The 23,970-nt window shown below is 37.6% G+C and overlaps 1 long non-coding RNA gene across 1 annotated transcript in view; it reads left to right on the top strand.

Annotated features, from left to right (window-relative positions):
• The window catches only part of LOC145549108 (uncharacterized), an 88,339-nt gene that overhangs the window by 19,002 nt on the left and 45,367 nt on the right, over positions 1 to 23,970 (top strand). The window lies entirely within an intron of this gene.

Genomic DNA, 23,970 nt, shown 5'->3' with positions numbered 1-23,970 from the left:
AAACAGTCACACAAAAAGTGTTGGGAGCAACATATTGACAAATGACTAGGGGAAGAATGAGAGAAGTAAATATAGGGTTTCGAAACCGACATCATTGCAATTTTCAACATTTATATCTCAATTTCACGTATTCTGAAAACCATGTATCTATGATGATCACTACCAGGATTTAGCAATTGTCACCTGTTGCCTACCCACTCCATATTGACCAACTGACTCTAGTGGAGTGAAAGACTTCAAGTCTTCCTTTACATATACGGACGATGTTGTAGTATCGACTGTTTAACCAAGAAGTTGCTCAAGGTCAAAGCGGGTGGAATGCTTGGGACTAATTTAGATCCCAAGCCACACAGCACCAGGTGACACAATTCTAAGATGGATGTGGCACATCTTTTGCCATCTGCCATGCTGATCTTTAGATAAACTGTCAAGCTGGGTTGGGACCCATGTGCCACTCTTGGCTTGCCCCTCCTCCTCAGGTATTTCTTTGTCTTTCCGAGACAGATATTAGATTAGATTTCAGGGTTTATTGTTTTGGTTCGGCACAAGAATCCCCAAATGATCAAGGTCGTGTCAAAAGACCACAGGTCCTCGCCCCTTGTGGCTTGGCATGAAAGGTCAGATGATGCCCATCATTGCGTGCAACACATTCATATGTGCATGTAAATGACTCTTTGTTTTCATAGGATGTGTTGGTCTTGTGGATCGTATGCATGTCTCTAGCACAGTTGGCGCCTCCATGTTGTCTCGTGTATGAGAACATTAGTTACTTTCTGACATGTGTTCGTGGATCTAGCCATCTTCACACAGAGCTGTAAGCGAGGTAACTCACATGTTCAACCCGTGCTTATGACGGAGTCTAAGACATGTGCTGAAGAGGGAGTGTAAAATAATGCACAGCAGCATGTAAATAAGACAGGCAATTTGTAATATGGTGTGATATATTTAGAGAGAAGTGTGAAAATACACATTTGTCTCTCTGCTGCATTTTATAATAAGCTGTTTATCCTATAACCAGAAGGTTGGAGGATTTGGTACCTCTTCCCCCACCAAGACCCTCAATGATTTGAGAGATGCAGATCTAATCAGCAACATTTGCATAACTATCAACCTTGGAAAAAACAAATTGGTATGAATCTTAATGCCAAAAAAATGACTTGTTCAGAAGTATTTTGAGTAACAGTCATTAAATCAGATTTAGGTCACACATCTTAAAAATTACAGTTCACAAATGGAAATATTAAGCAAACAAAGGGGATAAAAAAGGTCAAAGTTAAAACATTGCTTTTGGAAGTCCTAAATATTGTAACAATTCATTGATCTGAAATGAGCATTTGACCACGCTGCAGGACCTGCTCAATAAATATTTTATCTTCTCCCCAAGGAGAGACTTGGCTTTTGACCCCCTATGATCAGATATAAAGAAAAGATTAATGTTGGAAGGGAATTTTGAAACCCTTAATCCAGGTTAAACAGAGGTTGTGTGACCCGTTTTGTAAAACTCTACCATTCAGGCTTCTCTAAAAAAAACAAAACTATTTATTGGCCTTTGAGAGAGTTTTTTTTATTTTTTTATTTGTTTAACTTTAACCGTCGTCCCAAAATATTTATTACAAAGCAATGATTCTTCACAAAAACAATAGGTTACATAGCTGACTTTGACATTATTAACAAGGAAATCAAATTCTGGATTTGTTTTTACAGGTATCATAGTATTTCAATTTCCCTTGGTTCTATTGACATTTGTTCACAGCTACACATAAAGCCAATGAAAGAACATAAGCACCAGTTTTTAAAAGTTGTTGCGTTTTTTAAAATCAGTACACACTGCGTGGAAAGACCACAACAAAAAATGTGGTCACTTATCATTCAACCCTCTACTCTGTTAAAAAAAAGGGGAAAAAGTGTATTCAAATGTGATCATTTTAGTATATCTGTCACTATATTTCTTTTTCCTTGGACTATGAGCCAATTATAGGTCAAGTGAAATCACATAGTCCACTCTGACATCACTTCCATCTGTCTTTTCAAAGCTGAGGGCCAGCATGATATTTGACATTGGTCAATATTTTTGTCTTGCATTTGGCCAGTGTGAGAGCTAACGACTACACACCAATGATCAGATAATATCTGATTCATAGCAAAGCACACAGAATTAAAAATTATATAAAGAAATTGTAAACGCAGATTTTACTTTATGATCAAATATGCACAATAGTTTGTAACCAAATGCTCTGCTGTTTCATCTTTTTCTTATAAATACTCAATTCTCATTGAGATTTGATTCAGGACAGTTTTGTCCTGCTTTAAAAAAGAAATTAACATCTCCATAAAGTTTCATATCAAGATGAGGTGCTTCATAACTTCATGATAGACGTGTGATGATTTTTTTTTTAACTTGATAAAACACTGAGATCAACCCCAGCAGATAACATGGCTCCCGTAAATCATCACCAACAGTGGAAACCATGCTGGACCTCCAAGTAACTTAGATTTTGTGACTCTTCGTTATTCTTCCTCCAGACTCTGGAATCTTGGTTTCCTAATGAAATGCAAAATTGTATCTAAATAGATGAGTTTGTGCCACTGAGCAGCTAAGCAGTCTTTTTTTCACTGGTTCAGTTAAGTCTTTTGACATATTAATAGGGGCTTTACACAAGCATTTCCTGAAAACATGTTCCAGCCATGACTGGATTTCACTTTTCTCTTCCACTCAACTTCCTACAATATGCTTGGATACAGCAATTTCTACAAGACAAGCTTCTTAAGAAATTACCTTTTGTTAATCACCCACTTGTGGAGGGGTTTAAATGACTGATTGCTGGACAACACTCAAGTCTTTATATGATTGTGTAGGCCATTAGATGGTCATACAGTAACATTTGTAGTAAGATATGTTTTGATTGGTCTTATTATCTTACAAACTGCTTTTTCTGCCTCTATTAATCATAAACAAGTCTTCAAAATTGTCAGGATGAAATCCTTGATCTGTGAGAAATGAATCTATATATCTTGTTTCACTTTTTGAATTTTACAGAAATGAACTGCCTATTTGAGAACTTTTTAATTTGTTGGCATTCACATGTATTCTTCATGGATTTAGTAAAACGCCTTCTTTCACTTGGCAGGAAAGAAAAAAAGTTGGGGCCAGTGGAAAAGCTGTTTATTTTTTTTGAAGTGTGTTTTGATGGAGATGCCAGAATCTCTGACAGGGTGTGAGAGTGTAACGTGGGCAGATTGAACTGGGAGAGGAGAAATGAGGGAGAAGTAAACTACAAGCTGGTTGACAGTCCCAGGGCTTCTTCGTCACTTTACAGCCATGTTCAGAGTTAGCTCAGCTGTGCAGCACCCTGCGGAGCCGCTCCACTGACAGCAAGTGAGAGAGGTGTTGTCACCCCTTTAAACAGGAGGGGGGGGGAGGCATTAGTGGCTGTGGAGAGGTGTGCTGACTGTTCTCTCCATGACAGGAAAAGAAGCAGATAGGAGGTGATGGGAGGTTTTCCTTAAGGACGTCCTCTGGTGGGAGTGAAAGGAGGAAGAGGTTTGGGAAATTACATATTACCCAAAGAAGCCCAAGGGTGGTTCACTTTGGGTAAAAGTGTGCACGACAGCTTTCAGCATGGCGAAGCAATGTGAATAAAGTATTATGCAAGGAGAATAGTGGAGGGAATTTGGGAATTCCATAAACTTGTAAAAGAAGATCCAAAAAAATAAGAAAAGGAAAAAGAAGTAAAAATTTAAAACTTTGAGAAATGAAAAGGGGCTAGTGAATGTTTAAAGTTTAGAGGAACTGTGCAAGACAGCGATACAATTTGGAGATTAAATGCTAAAAATAATACAAAGAGGAATAAAGAATTGAAATGTCACTTGAAACACGAAGGCATCAAAAGAACGTCAAAATGAAGAAAACTGTACATGCAAAAACATGAAAAATGCAGTACAATGGATTGACATCATAAAAATAAACTAATAAAAGACAAGAGCATGAATGACAGGAATAAACAAAAAATCCAGAGTTACAGAATGTGTAACAGTTCATAGATTTTAGTGGTGATTGAAATATTTAAAAGAACCACTCCAGAGTAACTGTAATTTCATGTTGACCACCGTCTTTGGGACGGGCCACTGCCGAGGTCAGGTCAGCATCAATCACTGAAGGGTGACCACACAGATCGGGTCCCGCTCTTTAGGCCATTACAATGGGTCCACAAAAGGCTGTGGTCAACCTCTTCTGTCCTAAATGTGGGGGGTTGGGGTCAGACAGTCTGAATGACCACTGGTCAAAAGTGATCTCATCTTTATTGGTCTGCCGGATAATGGACAGTGGCCGGTGACGTTGGGGGTTGTGGGAACTGACTAAGCAGTTGAAGTGATGACGATCAGGATGGATTTATTGACAATGGGTGGAGTAACATATAATCTGTATTCTCGGAGGGCAAATATGCGGCTAAATGCATCACATATATACACACACATATAAGTAGAACCGTGACTATATACAGACAGATTATCCAGCTAACCTCTCTGATGGTTTTCAGAACTGAGAACATTGAAGCTTTGTGCCGTGACTATATTTATTTATTTAAACCTAGAATCCATAATATTGCCAATCGGTCTATGAACCATGATATTTTATCTTTCCAGTGCGTCGGCTCCAAGCAGAGCTTCTGAAACACCTGATAGACCCTTTGCTTCCTTTCTGGGGCATTTTGGTTCTTCCTTTTGGTGTTTATATTTTATGTTTAATCAAACTTATCATGTTTATCCCGGTGACAAAATTTAATAAAAGAAATTCTGTACCTCTCAAGTGAACTTGAGGCATAAAGAATACATTTATATCCTTAATTGAAAGTTTGATCTGAAAGAGACCACTGGCCAGGAATTGCCATTGTTGCCTTTTTATGTACCAGTTAGTACATAACTACATTGGCTTTGTTTGCACTGTGCCTCCTAGGACTGTGGATCTCTTCCACACAGCAATTATTGAAAGCTGCGGTCTTTGACTTTGCATATTTGTCATTTTTGATTAACCATTTTAAATGCAGTCCTAAAAACACAGACATGCTGTACGGTACAGTCTTGTGACGGACTAGGCTGCACCATTACGTCTTTTTCTTTGGCCCCTTCATTGTTCTCTTACCAGTGCATCTTGAGTTACTTTCATGCTGGAAGATTCATCCATGATCCATCTTTAGTTGTCTCAACCTAGATTTTACAGCAAATGACCGATTGTCCCTGGGATGTGGTAAAATCACCTTGTACCCTAAGCAGAAAAACATCCACAAAGCATAATTCTTCCGTCATGTGCTGGACAGTGGAGTTTTTCCGGTAATAATCATCATTTGTCTTTTTCCGAGCATGGTGGGCTGATCTGAGCTGCGAAATGGCTCAGTTTCAATCTCAGACCACAGCACTTTCTCCCATGCCTTTTCTTAATCATTTAGATATTAACCAGAAAACCTCAGCAGTTCCTGCCTATAAAACAATTGATCAAAAAAATGGACTCGCATTAATAAATGTAATTTTATTTTTTTTTGTCGCTCATTTAGGGAATGCAAAGCTCAGTATATGAATTTATTAAACATATTCAGATATTTTTAAGCCTTTTGTTTTTTTTATAATTTTGCTTAGAGACAACGAAAACCCACAATCCAGTGTCATAAAACAAAATCATATTTTAAACAAAATGTCAAGCTTCTGAAAAGTATGTTCATTTGTATGTACTCAAAGCTTGGTTAGGTTCTCCTGTTGCTTGAATCAATGCATCAGGAGGCGATTTTCCTGTGGTACTGCTGAACTGTAAAGGAATCCCAGGTTGGCCTGATAACAACCTGCTGGTCATCTTCATTGCTAGCTCTCAGTGTTCATGTTGAAAATTCATTTTTTTTGCCAACTTGAAACTCCTTTTCTGTCACTACTTCCAAACTCTCGATCAACACCAGGAGCAGAAATCACATCGTCAACTTCAACCGCCTTTAAGTAATTATGTTTGGATGAAAGACGAGCGCGAAATAAGTAAAGAAATATATAGCGCCAACCCAGTAGATTGCTTTCTTCCCGAGCATGCTTCAGATTTTCCACCTCATTTCACATAATACATCTAAAGGAGGCCACTCCTTTAGATGTAATAGTATGCTGATAGATTGACCTTAATACAAATCTGGCCTTTACCTCAGATCCCATTGCTTCATAACCTCCATTATTTTGTCTTGTGTTTTTGAATTTGTTACAAGAGAAAGTGTGACAGCTGGTGTGTAGTTGCGAGGTCCAAAGTCCCCGTTCTCTTGTTTACCTCTGACAAATATGACAGAGTTTAAACCTAGATACCCACAAATGCTTTCCCTTGGTAAATAATGTCGACGCATAAACCTATAATCAATACGTCCATACACGGCAACAAAAAGCATCTACATCAGGAGGCCATATTGAGTCACTGGGCTCTATTACTGAACGTATTGATGGTACTCTTCTCATTCAGGCAGCAAGCTAAAAATACAGGCTAAAGCTTCAGGTTCAGCAGGAGTTCAGCTCAGAAGTTCACTCTGAGTGTTGCCTTTATCAAGAAGTTTAAATTTTCTTCGCCGTTTGCTTTGATGCATCATCAGCTTATCTGTAGTCAGGCCTGTCACTGCAAATTGTTTGCTTCTCTGTATGAATTCTGTGCGAGTTTCCAAACTTTAAGAGAAAGTGAGGCACTCTGAAATATTTATACAGTGCATGCCGTTATTTCTGCATGAGCGGATGTTTCAAGATGAGATGCAGTTAATTTGAGCAGAAAATACATGGCCTATTAATATGTGTACATGATGAATTTTTTAATGCTCTGCTAACTTGCGTCTTGCACACGGGGCAGGTGATGTAAGCCTAACGGAATGAATATGAAAGAAGAATGAAGGACTCTTCTCTATATTAGCCAGTTTCTCATCTTTTTTTTTTTTTTTTTTGCTTTGACATTTAGCATTTACGTTGTGTGTTTTGTGTAGTTTGAGCCCGAATCTGCTGGGCATTTCACTGGCAGAAGGCATTTGATTTGGCTAATGTAAAACACACCAGTCGAGCCAAGGGGCCTCCCCAGTGAGATTAGAATACCTCACATATGCCTCCTAATCCTCCTGATTTATAGCCAAGTTAAACCATTGTTCATTCATTAACCAGCTTCTGTCTTTTTTCTTTTTTTTTTTTTTTTTACACTGTTTATGAAAGTAATCCTAATTTGTTCACATGCATTACTGTAGAAGTCTTATTTGAAACATCCCTTCTGGAAAAAAATAAACCAAAGTGGCTTCTTAAATAAGAGAATAATTCATAAAGAGCAACTTAAATACATTTTTAGCTGATTTTTTTTCTGGGCTTTGACTGTACCATTCTACCAAATAAATCTGTTTTGATCTAGACTATTTTTCTGTATTTCTAGCTGTATCTGTCTAGAGTGATTGTCATTCTAGAAAGCAAACCTCAACTGTAGTCTCACATCTTTTTTGCAGCATTTACCAGTTTTTGTTTTTTCCCCAGGACTATGCTGTATTTAGTGTCACTGTTCTTCTCAGCCACTCCAGCTTCAATGTCCCTTGTGAAATGAAGACTCCCTCTATAATAAGGCTGCCTCCACAATTTTCAGTGAGTGTTTATAGGGATGTGCTTCGTTTTATTCCTGCCACACATTACATTTTGCCTCTAGGCAAAAAAAGAATAAAACAGTTTTGGTCCCATCTGACCTTAGAGACTCCTTTCACATTTGGTTCTTATGGAACCAAACATTCAACAATGGCTTTTGCCACTGTTCCTCAAAATCTAAATGCCATAGATTCTGTGAAACCAAGTATACAATATGACCTCCTCCCTTTGGTGATCCATCTTGGGCGACCAGGACGTTTTATAGTTTGCTTATTTGTGTCCATATTTGCAAACCCACAACTCAAACTCTATTAAACTGTCTCTATTGTTGTTGCTTTGGCTAGTAGTGTGTAATCTACCTTCAAGGAATTTGATGTCTTGTGACCTTTATCACTGTTTTGTCTGACTTTTGGGCCACTGCCTGTAATACCATTGATGAACTTGTAATGCCGTTACTTATATCTTTTGGTGCCCATCCAAATAGGCCAGCTCCTTCCATATCAAAGCAAATCCACTGCTGGTCTGGATGTTTACCAAATCCTCTTTGAATTATTTCCTATGGTTCCTCCTCTTGTTTAGTCATGGAGTGTATATCACTTGGTTTTAATGGTCTTTACAGATGAGCAAAAAAAAAAATTAAATCCATGCCAAATGCATTAATGCAAGCCATTGAGCTGTGGACTGAAAAAGAAAATTGGAACAACTTTGAAAACATGTAAAAACTATTTTTTGTAATGACAAATAAATAAAAAATGAGAGTATAAAGAATAGAGGTGGTGTCTTTTCTACCATCTAGGAGACTTTAACACATGCTAAACTTTTTGCGGTATGTTTTATACAAAAGGTTTACCTTTTAAATGTTTAATGTGCTTTTGACTTGCTGTTTAACTATACTTAAACCACATGTGTTTACAAGCTGTGATTATGCTGAGGAAAAACGCAGTACCTTTATGAAGAATGTTCTTCCAACATCTCATATTTTAGAAATATTAGTTTGTACGTAACCTTTTGACAAGAGGTAAATATTCAAAATACAAAATAGCCAAACAAATGTACAGTGCAATAAAGCAAAGAATTTCAATTTAGGACAAAAAAAAAAACTGCTTTGATGTGAGCTAAATCCATTTGTCTTTTTAATTTCTAACTTACAATACAATTGCTTTCCTTTTTAACTTTGGCAAAACAAATCAATGTCAGTGTTATGGTTTTGTTGTTGTTTTTACTAAATTTATTATATGGCTTTTCCAATCCATTAATGCTTTATATTGGTCTTTTCCTAAAAATCTGCATTAAAGCTGTATTTATGTCTCAGTCAATGTGAAAAGAGGAAATAAAAACCTGTATTCACAACAAGTGGAAGATGTTTATTTCTTCAAATAATCACAATTTATTCATTTTTTTCGACCAAGACATGTGTTGAACATTTTCAGGATATAAAATCTGCTCAAAAACCAACCATAAAACACATTTATGGCTCTTTGGGCCAAGCCATGGTATAAAGTGAAAAACTGGCAAACATGAATCTGCAATACTCTCTTATGTGTTTGTGTGTGATCAGTGTTACTTGAAACATGCAGTTTAAGAAAATAAGTATAAGTACAATATAATCTAAACTTGCTTTGCATTTTGACACTTACAAAGCTGCACAGACATTTTTTTTATCTTCCTAATTCTTCCAGATTGTCCCTTAACAATCTTTGTTGTACTTCCATCTCAGTTGTTTTCCCTTTTTCTTCCCCATCTCTCCTTTCCGCTGGAGTCATTTGAAACTTAATCTAAGGTGCAGTTGTCATCTCCTTATCTTGGTAACTCGTGCAGGCCACTGCCTCCTGTCTGGCAGCCCCCCACCTCTCCACCCAGCTGACCCATCTCAGTATTCCTCCAGACACTTATCTCAGCTCCCCCGCTTGGGCTGATTAGCCCCCAGCTGACGGGATCAAGGGTGTAGGGCTTATGGGGGCAGACTGTGGTGTGCCTTCTTGTCTTATTGTAGAGTTACTGTATTGTGGAAAGGAAAAGGCCTTTGGATGTAGGTTGAGGGAGATTGCTGACCAGTTCATGTGAGGGCAGGAAACAAATAAAATAACCTTAAATATCTTCCATAGGAACAAATGGGTTTCATATTGACCCTGCAGGACACGCGAGTATTTGTTGTATAGCAGTTGCTCTAGCTATGGTAAGATAATGTGCTTTTTTTTCTTTGGTGCACTGAAGCCACATAATATAATTGTCTGACAATCCAGAAAAAGCTACAATTCAATTTGTCATATGGGAGAAAATATTGTATTTTTGAAATTTAACATTTATATATTCATCATTATATTGTTATTATTGTGTGTTTGACTTATCATGTTTCAACTTTATGTCATAGTAAAAACAAATTGGCCAAGTAATAGTATGTCAGAATGGGTCATATTTAAAAAAAAACAGAATAAAGCAAAACAATTAATCAAGTCTTACAATTTGGAGTCTTAGTAATACCAGATTTTATGTGATCTTTGCCAAAAGCAGAGAAAAGCCAGTCAACTCATGTGAGTTTATTTTGTAAGCTTTTTTTTTGTTTTTGTTTTTGTATCTCAGGACTTTAGTGGAACAGAACAAGAAGATCAAGTTGGATAAATGAAACAGCACAGTAAGGCTACACATTATGTGTCATTGTTTACTGATACCGATGCAGCTGGGTGATGTTTGCTGAAGTGTATTGTTCGAAAAGATTTCATTAAGTAAATTGCTACTTGTTTGTACGGTAAAACGACATTGTGCCTGGAAATTGCATAATATTGTCACTTTGAATATCTTAAAATTCACTTTTTAGAGTTTAGTTCAATAGTTTTATTTTTGACTTGTAGCTTTCAGCTTAATTTCACTGCCAGTAAAGGATCTGCTAAAAATAATTTGGGGGTAATCAGTTAATCTGCAATCAGCGCCAAACTACGTTGAACTGCAGCTGAACAATTCTCAGGAGACCTAACATGTTTTTCTCTTTTTTATATACTTCATTCTTACTCCTGAAATGATCTTTTGCTCTCTTTAAGAATTTGGGTTTGTGTCTGCACATGTAGGTCCGTACATTAAGGAAAGCGTTCCAATTAAATAGTTGGAACACCCGATTGAAGCTGGGAAGAGAACACATTAAAAAGCAATGTACTCTCTCCCCTGAAGGAATTATGATCGGATGTACAGAGGAGGTTCTGGAAACACGGGAAAATCCCAGACTTTGTTCAGCAGGTTGAGCATCCTGAGGTTTTCCTCAGGGGATGTTGAGAACCAGCACACCTGGAATGACGGGACTGACATCAACACGGAAATTTGTAAAAACCCGAGTGCACAGGTTTTCAAAGCAGCCATGAAGACGATTCAGTCATTTAAACTCAACAACTCTACAAACTCTACATGCTGCTTGATTGCATACTGTTGGATGTGAACCTGGGCCAGATTGCTCTGCGTTCATCAGGAAAATACTCCCGATGAATGACTCCCTGCAGATATTTTAAGTGCCTCACTGTGACCATGAATCAAATTAGCAGGTTTGGAGGATCGTATTAGGAAAAATGTATTCATTCTGGGGAGCAATTATTTTCACATGTAACATGAAGTCATTTCACCAGCCTCTTAAAACACTAGATGTTTTTGTCATCTTGCTAAACAAACCGGATTGAAGTTGGCTCTCCATAAAAATTCTACACATGAGGACTTTGTTGGTTATAAAACATCTGCTTTGTTTTCATCAGCCATAGGATCTCATCAATCATGCGTCTTAAGCATGTTATTGGCTCATCCTGAGGGAAATTCCCAAAATTTAACTGAAGTGGAACAATTATTATTATTTTTTTTTTTCAGGTGAATGGGGAAACCACTCCAGTACACTCCTTATGCTTCCTTTTCCTGTCACCTCATTACATATTTTTACTTGTTTTGTTTGTAAACTACAAATACTCTAGTTTTTTTCTGACTTATGTAAATTTTAAAAACAAAAAAAGTTGAGTAGATTTTTTTAAAAGAGTGCGGTTTATTTTCTTGTCCATAGATTAAATCACTTAATTGTGTCTCGTCAAAATCTTCCTCGAAAAGAATCAAAATTATAGACGCACTGAAAACTTGGCTGGTGACCCTCGCCAATGGCTAGTGGAAACCTCAAACATTTTTAGTGTTTTTCAATCAGTGAAATTACCATACCTAAAAGCTACCAGACGGCATAAAGCACTCTTCATGTGGAACTTGTTACTGCTGGAGGAAGAATCAAAGTTTGCCAAATTCAGTGCCAGTGAGATCTTTAAAGATGAAGTCAGAGGAAACACAGAAGGTGTTAAAAGCTTCTAAAAAGGAAAACCCAATCTATGACGGCACGTTTGGTTGTTAATCTGACGAACCACAGCGGACTCGATTATGGTGGGTTCTGGTCATTTCATCCTTTCTCTCTTTTGTCATTTCGTGCTTTTGCAGATGTCGCTTTATATTTGACTTTTTCAGATACAGAAAGAAGCTGTGACCTATAAGATGTCAACGTGATGGGACATTATTAATTTCATTATTCCACTTCAGCAGGAAACGTGCAAAATGTATTACAGCAAAGTTGCTTTGTTTCATCCTTTCAAACCTTCAATGTCCTGCAACACACTTGATTTGGAAACAATAACTTTTCCGTGGAAAGCTTAGATCACTGTATCTTTAATATGCTTCTTACTATCCGTAAACCAAAGCTCCCTTTGTATATTCTTATCACAGGAATTTAAAGTGCATGTCTAAGATTTATTTTAAACTTCTTTGCTCCTTGGAATTGTTCATTTTTTGGTCACTGTGGGGACTCGGCCAATCCATCACCCCTGTCAGCGGACAAACTGAATCTTTGCATGAGCTACCACAGACACATCTGCAGAGAATAAGCCGTGAAATTGTGTGGGGCCATCTGCTCCTTCCCAACTTCTCTCCTGCTGTCCTCTGGGGCTTCTTGTCAGTAGGACAGTGGCATCCAGTAGGCAGCCACCTCCTTCTGGTGAACTGGGTTGTTAAAAATCTCCTGGCACATTAATGCAAGTCAGAATATTTCCATAACATGCCTTAAAAATCAATCACTAATAGGTAAGGCTTTTAGTTATTATTGTTTGTATTTTCAGAGTTCAAATTTGATATTGCATAAGTAAAATACAACAGACAGATGGATGGATGTGCATTATTCCTAATAGGGTGAAGGAAAAACTTGATCAGGCAATGAGATTATGTCAAAAGAGGGGCAAAACCAAACATGAAATATGTTTTTCTTTATGAGATTATGTGTAGGAATGGATATCTAAAGCAAGTTAATCATTTTAGATTTCCACATGATTTCTTTTTTAAATGTTGGCCGGCGACAAACGTGGAAATGTCAGCATTGGAACTAAACCATGGAGCAATAAGATAAGGTGACTAGGACTGATGAATCACATTCTTCTACATCACTTAGTACCTGGGTACCTGTGTGTCCATTTCCTAGGGAAGATGTAGCACCAGGATGCATTATGCGAAGAAGATGACCCAGTGGAGGGAATGTGACATTTTTGGCAATTTTCAGCTCGAAAACGTCGGGAGTTACTGTCCATGTGGATGTTGAAGATTGTTGCAGATTGTCTACACCATTTAATGGAAACTCTATATCCTGATGGCTGTGGCCTCTTTCAGGAGGATAATTTTGTCACCAAACAAAAATGTTTGAAGAGCATGACAGCAACCCGATCGAGGATTTGTTGAATGTCTTTGACAAACAAGTGCAATCCATAGAAGCTTTGCCTCTTTGCTCACATGAGTAAAGGTGTTTTGGGTTTATTTTATCCATTCATCAAGTCTTCTGTCCATCCACTGTCTGTACCTGCTTATTCTTAGTTGCCAGCACTCTCATTGCACTCATCTCTAGAAGTAGTCGTGAGAGAGGCAGGGTACACCCTGGACAGGTTTATTTTATCATTAGATTGATTTATTTATCATTAGATTGATTTTTATACACATATATGTTTTGGAGTTGCACAAGTTTCCTTTTCCCCCTTCGAGTCTTTAGATTTAGTCATTTTCCAGGAATCAATCATTCATTGTTTTGCTTTGAGACCCACTTGATTCCTATAGTGTGACAAGTTGTGGTTTTTTCTCATTTGTAATTTCCTCAAACATGTGCTGCTGCTGCTACTGCAGCTTTTTCTTTTTACCGCCAGTTTCTTGAAAATGTTCCTGCATCTTGTAACAGACGATTGTCAACCTTTTGCCTATAGGGTCAAACCTCATTAGGTTTTTATTACATGCCCTAATCTGTTTTATATCCTTCTGAAAGATGGAATCTGCCTTGTTCTCATCTTTGTCTCAGCTTGAGTTGTGGGCTGTTGTTAATAACTGATGTCCTAATAGAGTGCTGTAATTGAATAATAACAGGTTATGAATTTGGCACATCTGGCCTGAGACTGCTCTGTTATCTGCTCAAAGATCCTGAGGCCAGAGTCAGCTATACACAGCCCAACTCTTCAAACCGGCTGGAGGGATAAAAAAGGAAATAAACAACTGGAAGGCATTTTTACTGCCTATCCGTTTCCATGTTGGTCCAGGTGAAAGACGGGAAGCTAGAAACACTGGAATTGAACAATCCTTCCTTCATGTCAAATCAGATTGAAACATTCTTGGCATTTCACGCAGCCTAGTCTGTATTAATTTGGAAGTGAGGGAAAGCAATCTAGTTTTGCTGCGGGGAATGATGCAAGCTTAACCCGAATCAGTTCAATGACTGGACTCCCCTGTGCTTCTGTATGGGGGTATTATGAGAATACTTACCCTTAAGCTTAACATGGTTAGGCATTTTTATTATTCCTTCTTAAATAGTCTGTGTTTTAGCTGGAACCTGAGAGATCTCCAGGGCGCATGCCTCTTGTGCTTAGGGTGTCTCACCTCTCTAGGATTTGCCCCCCCACCTCTCCCACCACCAGTTCTCTCTTTCATGCAGCACGGCGAGGTATGTGTGGTTTGGTAACAGGATCAAGACTCTGCGGCCAACCTAAACAATGGGGAAAACCTAAATCCAAGTTTACTGTCTGAACAGATAATTCAAATCCTGATTTCTCTCGAGTACCATTTGCTGTTTTTTTTCCAGTCGGGGTGGACTACTGTTACCAAAACTTTGTGGAGGGAGTTCCACTTGATAGCTTTAAGTATGCTGTAGTTTATATCCTTTGCTTTCATCTTTTTGACGACCGTCTACTGAGAAATTGGGTTTTACTAGTTTGATTAACCTGGACAGTGGCGACATTACACTAAGAGATCAGATGGTATTAATGTTTGGAAATAAAAATCAAATGTGAACAGTCAGTGTTTGTTTTGTAATCACATTAGGTTTTTCCAAAGCCATGAGAACATAGTTTTTCATGGAGTTTGTTTAATTAAAGTTTATTTTCAAAGTAAAATTACCGCTGCTCAAATTTAAACAGAATCAAACTCAATTTTGATACAAATTACGGGCAATACTTTACCATCAATAACCAATTAATGCCTTGACAGTAAATAATAAATAACTGTATCTGTTACAACCAATGAGCAGAGCAGTGATTAAACTTACTGGTAGGAAAGTCCCCCAAATTCAAGACACAGCAGTGACCCAACTAGAGTCCAGTTGGGTCACCCCAAGATCACTAACTCTTCTTAAAAGGTAGTGTCTCTGAGAACAGTTCTTCAAAATATAGTCAGTGTTTTCAGCAAAGTTGAGCTGACTGTCCAGGAACGACCCAAGGTATTTAAAATTTGCCAGTGTCAACAGGTTGGCCATCAAGAGAAACTGGAGCCACTTTAAGGTATTTTAATTAGCTCTACATTCTTAAGAGAATGAAAAATTAATAATAAATAATAAAGACTTTGTGGTATTCTGATTTAGTAATGCAATTATATTAGTTGTGTTACCACCCCCACGCCACTAGAGGCAGTAGCAACCCCGAAAGATCAGACTAAGGAGCAGATTTAGAAGTACACCGAAAGCTACAGAATTTGGTAAAAACTGTGAGCTTTGCTCAAGTAAATAAAGACACAAGTTCAAATCCATGCTGAGAGTGGAGCTCCTTCAATCAGGGCTCCTCCGCAGCTCTGATTGGCTAAGCAATGTAACGTGATCTTCTGCAGCAAGTGATGGCAAAGCGGCGCGTCATCATGACTTTACACAAGTGTGTCTTTACCTCCGCGGCAGAGGCTCCGCCGAACCCCTGAGACCGACTCATCGAACCCCTGGGGTTCGATCGAACCCAGGTTAAGAACCACTGGTCTAAAGTATCAAAGTGTAGATATTTTATAAACTATAATTGTACTTTTACTTTTATTTTATGCTAAAACAACACACCCCATTCATTGAATAAAGGTTCTGGTGATAAAGAAATTGTTTAAAGATAAATGATCAAAGCTATTTCTTTCTCTGAATGCTCCAACCTTGTGAAATGTTGTAGGAGCATACTATGGACTGCCCTGTGGATGAAATGGTATTTTACAAAGGTTTAACAGCATGAGTGCAAACAAGTGTGGAACACCTTATTACAAACATCATATAATTTTTTCCAGTGTGTAAATGTTCTTATTTGAAGCTTTAAGTAAACAGTGTGATACTGCTAAAAGACTAATTAATTTAATTATTTTTTGGAGTCTGCTTCTTGTAAATTTAAATAAGCAGCAAAACCACATTAGAGTATGTTTTTTCCCTTTTTATACATAACACAAGTACCCTAAAATATTTTCTATGTAATTTTTTTGTGACTATTTGTAGATTCTGGTGAAGATTTTCCATTAGAAAAAAAAAAGAGGAAAACCAATTTTTAGAACATGAAAGTCTTTTGACCTTTGCCGTTTAAATTGTTTGAAATGAAACATGAGTTCATGTAAAAGTGGAAGAAATTTGACGCGAAGGTTTGCAGTTTTTCCACTTTAAGCAGGAGACGTGATGATGTATTCCACTGCAAACTTGAACCAATTAGTGTTTCAGATTTAAAAATCAAGACTACCTCTGTAAAGTGTTGGCTTACTTGTTGGTTCTAATGTTAGAAACTAAATGTAAAGGTTTTCCTATCAACATCTATAAACAATGAGCACACAACCTCCTCTCCACACCATTCATGGGTTAATGCCTTTAACCTGGAAAGGTCCGCAAATTTGTCACAGTTGGTCTTTTCTTTGTTGTCTTTTCCCTCCTGCCCCCATCTTCACCGGCTTTGCACACTGCAGCTAAAGTAACTGCACTCTTCTTGTTGCTACAGTTCTGTCTGCACCTGTCAGTTAAATTCCCAGGGATGTCAAAGTCTTCCTCATCAAAGCCCTGCCCTTTCCCTGCACCTCATGCATCATTCTGCTGCCCTTTATCCCACCTCCACCACTGGGCCTTCACACCTTCCCGCTCTCTGACTCGGGGAATCCTCAGGCCTGTGATGTGTGAGCCTGAAGGTTTTTTGGAGCTTGCCAGTTTGTCAGTGTTTTATTCTTATAGATTCTCAGCGGTCCCTTTTTTTAGTCCGGTGTTGTTTTTCTTTCGTGCTGCTCTGTGGGCTTGTTGTAAAAATTCCATTGCATGCCACAGATTTCTTTTTTTTTTTTTTTTGTTGCAAAACGACACAAACCATAAAAGAATTTTCCTTTTATTGGTAAGTGAACCATGGTCACTGTGTCGATGCCTTTAAGAAACCTGGCACTCACTGAGATAAACAACAGAGACCAAGATCCAGAGAGAGGAAACGAAGCATTCACTGTAAGTTTACATATGTGTGATTTCCACCGCAGCTCTCATAAACTTGGCACTGAGTGGATTTTGTGTACAGCTTACAGTGAAAAATCCTGAAAATAAGCTTTCTTGTTCTGCAGCTTTGATATGTAAAGGATCCACCGTTTGGTTTCTTTTGAACTAAATTTAGCATGTATTCACTTGTACCCCGCAGTGCACTTGATGCTCATTGCTAACCCTAAAAATGCAAACCAGAAAACCACTTGTGTTACGTCTCCTGTTTTTAAGCAGCAGTCTGGAAATGTGATCGGCAGCAAAGTAAACATGAACTTAAAGTGGTGTCGGGTTGCTTTCTGCTTGATTTCATTTTATGTATGATGGCACAATGAAACCGTCCATCTACATGAGCTTGAATGTAGATAATATTTCACTGTGGATGCTCATACAAGTCAGTTTGTTGGTCAAATGAAAAGATAACTCTGGGTTTTAACCATGTATGCAACAACGGGCTTTCATTGTGTGTTGTTACCTCACTAGAAACTATCACCCCTCCATATATACCAAAACAAAAATCACTATTTTTCTCTTTTTTATAAGACTGGGTTGAGGTAGGGGATATGCTCTCCTGCTTCCTGTTCAAGGGTGTTGGGAACCCTTCCCACTGAAAGATAAAGGTACACTCTCATTTGACTTAAGTTTTCAGCTTTTGCCACCAGAATTAGAAAAACGTATAAAACTCTTTAATATTCATTCTTTCCTTTGATATCGGAGCTCTCAGCTTTTTTCCTGGAAACTAAAAATATACATTTCATATTTTATGAATCCGCTCCCTATGGTTACCTTTCCCGATCCGCTGACTCTGCACTGTTGCGAAAACATTTTTTCGCCCTAAAGATTAATAAGCCGATAAGATTGCTAATGAACCTCCTTCATACCTATATGCACACATAATAACTTGAGGGATCCAATCCACGTTAGTACACACGTAAATATTCCCAACACTCTGAAATCAAACATTTATCTGAATATCTGATGGTTTCAGGGAAGTTTCTAAATAGTTTCCTCAAAGGAAATACTTTCTGTGTTAAAACAGTACAAAATAAACACTTTGCTCTTCAGTAGTCTTTCACATAACACCAACATTTGCTCCTCGGTGTCTGCTGACCTTGCCTGCCAAGTGCAGATAGTGATGGAGGGGACTCAGGCAAACAGCCCAAGGCTACAAGACTAACGAGTGATAGCTGCTGGAGTTGGCATGCGGCTGACGAGCTGCAGCGATGCCCACCTGGCTGGCCTTGGCTCCTGCTCCGGGTGAGGAAGAGATAAGCCCTGAGAGACGGCCTTTATCCTCTTCAGAGCCCTCGGGGGCTGCGAGAGCTCCAAGGCTCCCTGGAAAGGAGGCAGAAGGTTTTATCAGCCTGATAAGCTCGCACAGGAACCACAACTGTAGAGGAAGGGAGAAGGTCAGTGTGATTGGGAGGTCCGGGTTTGGTCTTGTTTATCCGAAATGGTACAACTATTGAAGCTTTTGCTAGGTAGAATGATAAGGGACATTATTTTTATGGGACATTCTGCTAAAGTGGAATAAAAAAAAAAAATCACTTTTTAAAATGTAAAGAAGTCACTCAAGAGCAATGTTTTTAAATCGGTGACAAATTGTCAGACATAAAACAAAAGACTACTTGTGGGAAATGGAACTTCCCAGTCTAATGACATAATCAACATAAGAGAAGAAGAGTGTCTTCTACAAATGGTTCAGTTTTTTTCCTTTGTATTAATAATCCAAATGAATCCTATTTCACTACATATCTTTTTAACTTGGCGTTAAACCTAAATTTTGCTTCGAGTTGCTTGATTATGTGATTTTAGAGGAAAAGAAGTGGTAGTACTATCCAACCTTACAAACGTAGAATTTTCAGGAACATTCTTCAAAGAAAGCTTGGTGTCACTAACAAAAAACTGACGTAGTTAACATCATTACAAATAGTGAACGTATTTAACTTAGTGGCCGTCTGGTAAAAACACAGTGCTTTCACAATAGCAGGTGTGGCATTAATAACTATATGTGTAATCAAAAAGTCAATTTGTTTTAGTAGCTCAGTTCATATTCTGAAACAGATTTATAGAAACAGACATATATTTATAGCCTTCATTGTTGGTGTTTTTGATGAACATGGCTTATAACGAGTGAAGACGCTGCAGGCAGGAGTGTGAACTGCTGGAGAAGTAAACCAGAGTCTCCGTAAAACAATATGAACAGGCTGGAGCATAACGTGCTCCAAGAATCCCTGACAGATGACTGCACTTACTTTGGACTTTATCAAATGCAGTGAACCAACACCAGCAGATGACAAAGTTAGATGACGGTGAAAACTTTATACTGAACCTAAAACGATGTGGATTAGACTTCTTTTTTTAATGAAATGCACATTTTCTTTCATATGAAAAGAGGAGTCTTTAATGAACAACAGCCCACTCTTTTTACTTCTTAGCCCTGGTAAGATTGCTTGTGACGTCACCTCTGATTAAAACAAGAAATTTGATTGTTGGAAATCCATGTGCTCTTGAAACGTTATATTTTTTTTCTGAGCAAATGGCAGAAAGTAGTGTGAAGTGCTTTGGGGTCCTATGGACTTGACAAAACGCTCAACAAGTGCAGAACGCTTATGTAGCGAGGTTTGCGGAAAAAGAAAGCACTTTATGCACTTTCTTACTTCCACTCATTTCCCATTAATATGCTACTGCTGTCTGTGAATGACCTTACTTAAGTCAGCGGTCTTGCCCATGGTTAAGTGGATGATAACATGGCCATAATTTTTATATTTTACTGGTCTTAGATAACAATTTAATTTGATTTTTTTTTAACAGTTTTGGGATTTCCAGTGCTGACAGCCATGATCATCAAAAAATAAATAAAATCAGGAAAGGCTTTTACAAAAGCAAAATATGACAAAAATATATAATTCTGAAGTGATGTTCTTATTCATAGTTAATCAAATGCTTGTATAAATGTTAAATATGTCACTTCATTTCAACTGTGTAGTTCCTTTCCTTCCTCGTGATTTTAACATCTGTCTAAATCCATTTTATGGGATATGTCAGACTTAATCAGAAACAAAACAAAACCTGAGTATATAATTAATTTGCAGTGGCTTATTTCCAATCCCACTTGCATTCTTTGCTTTTTAAAATGCCTAAAAAAAAAAAACAAAAAAAAAAAACTATGAACATTACTTGAATAAATGACTAAAGATTTCAGGATATGTTTGGTGTGACTACCAGAGCAGGCATAAATGTGTCCATCATTCCTGGGACGAGCCAAACCATCACATATTTGAGGGTTTCCCACAAGTGATTGAGAGTGATTTTTTTTGTCTGCAGTTGTTGTGGATACTTTCAGACTAGGTATTTCCCACAGTACATGAGCACCATTAAACTCATTGCAGTTGATATTGAGGTATGTCTGTATTTTCGTCATGAAATACATATGGTAAATGGAGCTGACATTAAAATCCAGGCCAGGCCACTAACGCATACCCACAGACCCGAGCGCATATGTTTGCCTGTGATAAATCATCATCGAAAAGCTTGTCATGGCGTTAGCATCGCTTTCAGAAAGCATTTATCCCCGTTTACTGCTAGAATTAAAGTCAGAAGCCTTTGACGTTGCGCCAGGCAAGTAAAACCAAAGAAAAAATTGTGATATCAGCGTCCAGAAACAGATGTGGAATAAAAGTCGAACACGTGGATCGTCCCATGAGCAAAGATGGATGAGAAATGTTTATTCCTTGTATGCGAAATCTAGAAAGTAATTACATTTTTAGTTTTTGCAGAACTTAAAAGTATGTGGGGGGGAACAGGCCAAAATCTATCACTTTTTCTGATGAATTTATTGAAATTAAAGAAAATATATATTTTTCAGTGTTTGACCTGCCAAGTGTCAATCAGATTGGATCAAGAAAGCTTGACAGATATCGATCTCTAGCGGCTTGACTATTTCTACTCTCTGTGATAGAGTAGAAACAGAGACAAAAAGAAGACTGGACTAAAAGAGAAATTAAATCGTAGGCCCACCGCTAATCCAAGGGTATTTTCCATCTTATGTTCCTGAAGGAAGACACTGCAAATTCATTAATTACAGATCAGCCCCTTGAGCGAAGTTTCCAGTCTAGGAATTCTGCTGTGGATTTCCCTTTTATCCTCAGAAGCCAAAACTAGAAATAATTCTCTCAAGTCCTTCATCTTTTTTTTTTTTTTTTGCAGCTTGCTTTCCCTGTACTAAATTTATCTCAACATTCTGTATACTTAGTTGTTTAGACATGTTGCCATTTCACAATAATGAAGATTTTTTTTTGTCAAAATTTTCTCATGATTAAATAGCACTCAGTAAAAATGATTGATCTTTTTGTGCAGATTTTTTTCTTTTTAATAACTTTGTACCATGATTTGCATTGTTTCTGTACTGGAAATATCATATTAAGGGACATGGAATAAGAGTCTCTTGACCATTTTCACTCCAGAATAATTCTAACATGAATACTAACTAAAGCTGTGGGACGTCTCTTTATATTTATTTGAAACCTCTTTTGAAAAATTGATCTTTTGTGTGTGTGTTTTTTAGTTCTGGATGGATTCTGAGACCTAAGAGAAGAAACTCTATCTCTGTGAGCATCATCATATCAACTATTGGCAGTGGTTTCCTCAGCAACTCTGATTCAATAATTCAGTTTGTTTTGCAAGATCCATAAAATAGATCTGATATGAAGAGATCCAAGTAGAAATAGACACAGAGTGCTGAATTGCGTAAATCCTCCCATCGTAATTCTTGACATTCATATTGTCATTTGTCTTGTTAGTGCCCATTCTCGCTTTCTCAATTTGTCATAATGGCAGGTAAATGACGGCTCTTCTTATTGCTTAACTTTAATCATAATCAAGCAAAATCCTGGTATTTGAACAAGAAACACACACATGTATTGTCGTTCCAGCAGCCGTGTCTGGCTGCCTCTTATAGCTGTATGTTCCTCAAACAAAACAGGAATGTATCTGATGTACTCTCGAAACCACCCAGGAGCTGAGAACCTCGGAAAATGTCTGGTTTTCTCACGTTCCTCCTCTTTGAAAATCATTTTGTTCTCAGTCTCGATTTAAAAGTTTTCGTGTCGAGACCGATGTAAACATTATTCGGAGAAACTGTGTAATATAAAATTTGAAGTGGAGGATTTCTAGCGTAAGCTTGAAAGCTAAATTACTTTGAGTAACATTAGTAGGTGTTAGTTTTTTGTGGGCATTGAGCTGCAGAGAAATACATTACTTTGCATTTTTTCAGTCGGATGAAGTTTTGCCACAGGAACATAAGTATTCAGATCTTATTTACAGAGCTGACATGAGTTGTGGGGTAAAATTATTTTAACTTGATCTGAGTAGATGTTTTTTGGCTCTTTCAACTGTTTTTTGCACTTTTGCTGTTCTTTGCTTGATCTTGAAACTTATTAAACTAGCTTTTCCAAAGTCGGGGCTTCTTTGCCAAACAGTCAAACGTTTGGTCACAGTCTGTGATTTTATTGCACTATACCTTTCCTCCAATATTTGTTTATTTCTAGAGGAAACTCCATCATATAAGGTGACCTTTTCACATGAACTCTATAGGTTTTTTCTTTTCTTTTTTTTTTTTCAAAATCTCCACATACCATTCTACCTCAAATGTCATGCCATTTGGAACCATCTGAGGATCTGATGTCTGTTCTCAGGTCTGGCTTAGTCATCAGAGGATGAGTATAAAAGCCTGATTGTAACCTAAGAATGCAGCTAAGTGAAGGTTTATGACAAGCAGCAGGATGATGAATGGAGTGACATCCTGGGTAGAGGATAAATAGTCTGGCTGTAGATGTTCAAACTTGGGGAACTGGTCTAGTCTTAGGAACCCTAAAAATATTTTTATTTACTTTTTATTTCTGATTTGTGAGACGGAACTCGGCTCACCTCCGAAGTTGGTTTAAGCCTCTGAGCTGAATAAAGAAATGGAATCAGTGATTTATCCTAAAGACAAATAGGGGGGGGAAAAAAAAATCAAATTTGTCTTTACGCTTAAAACAGAAAAGTGATGGCAACACTAAGCTCCTTAGTTTTTCAAGGAGTGTCACAATCATTTTTTTCCACTAATTTTTCTGACTCGTTTAAAGGTCATTCAAAAGGGATTTTGAAGACATTTCTCCCTAAGATTAAAATTTTCCAGAGAAAGAAATGACTATTAAATTTTTTTTTTGTTTACCTTTACTGGCTCCTGCAAAGTCAGTTAATCTGTTTATTGTCCTCTGGCAATCATTAATAATTTTATCAATAAAGTCTGACAAATAGTTACAATTTCCATGGTGTTGCAAACCAAATGCCTTGAAGGTGATTTCACACTAATATATACACGCTTTTGAATTTTCTTGCACACCGTTTCTGCGAGTGTTGACCCAATATTTGACGTTATGATTGGATTGAATTCACGATGTATGCTTCTGTATATAATTTGTTTCGTGAAAGTGCCTTCAGATGACATTTGCTGTAAACTGATGCTGTAAAATAAACCAAATTGAACTCGACTCATTAAGGGGTTACGCAAAAATCGTTTTTTGTTTTGCCACTTTTTCTTAAACAACGAAATCGGAAATTAA

Source organism: Poecilia reticulata, chromosome 19 (genome assembly GCF_904066995.2).
Source record: "Poecilia reticulata chromosome 19, P_reticulata-male-v2, whole genome shotgun sequence".
Lineage (NCBI taxonomy): Eukaryota > Metazoa > Chordata > Actinopteri > Cyprinodontiformes > Poeciliidae > Poecilia > Poecilia reticulata.
Note: the sequence above shows the minus strand (reverse complement) of the source record. Positions and strands in the feature narration are given on the sequence as shown.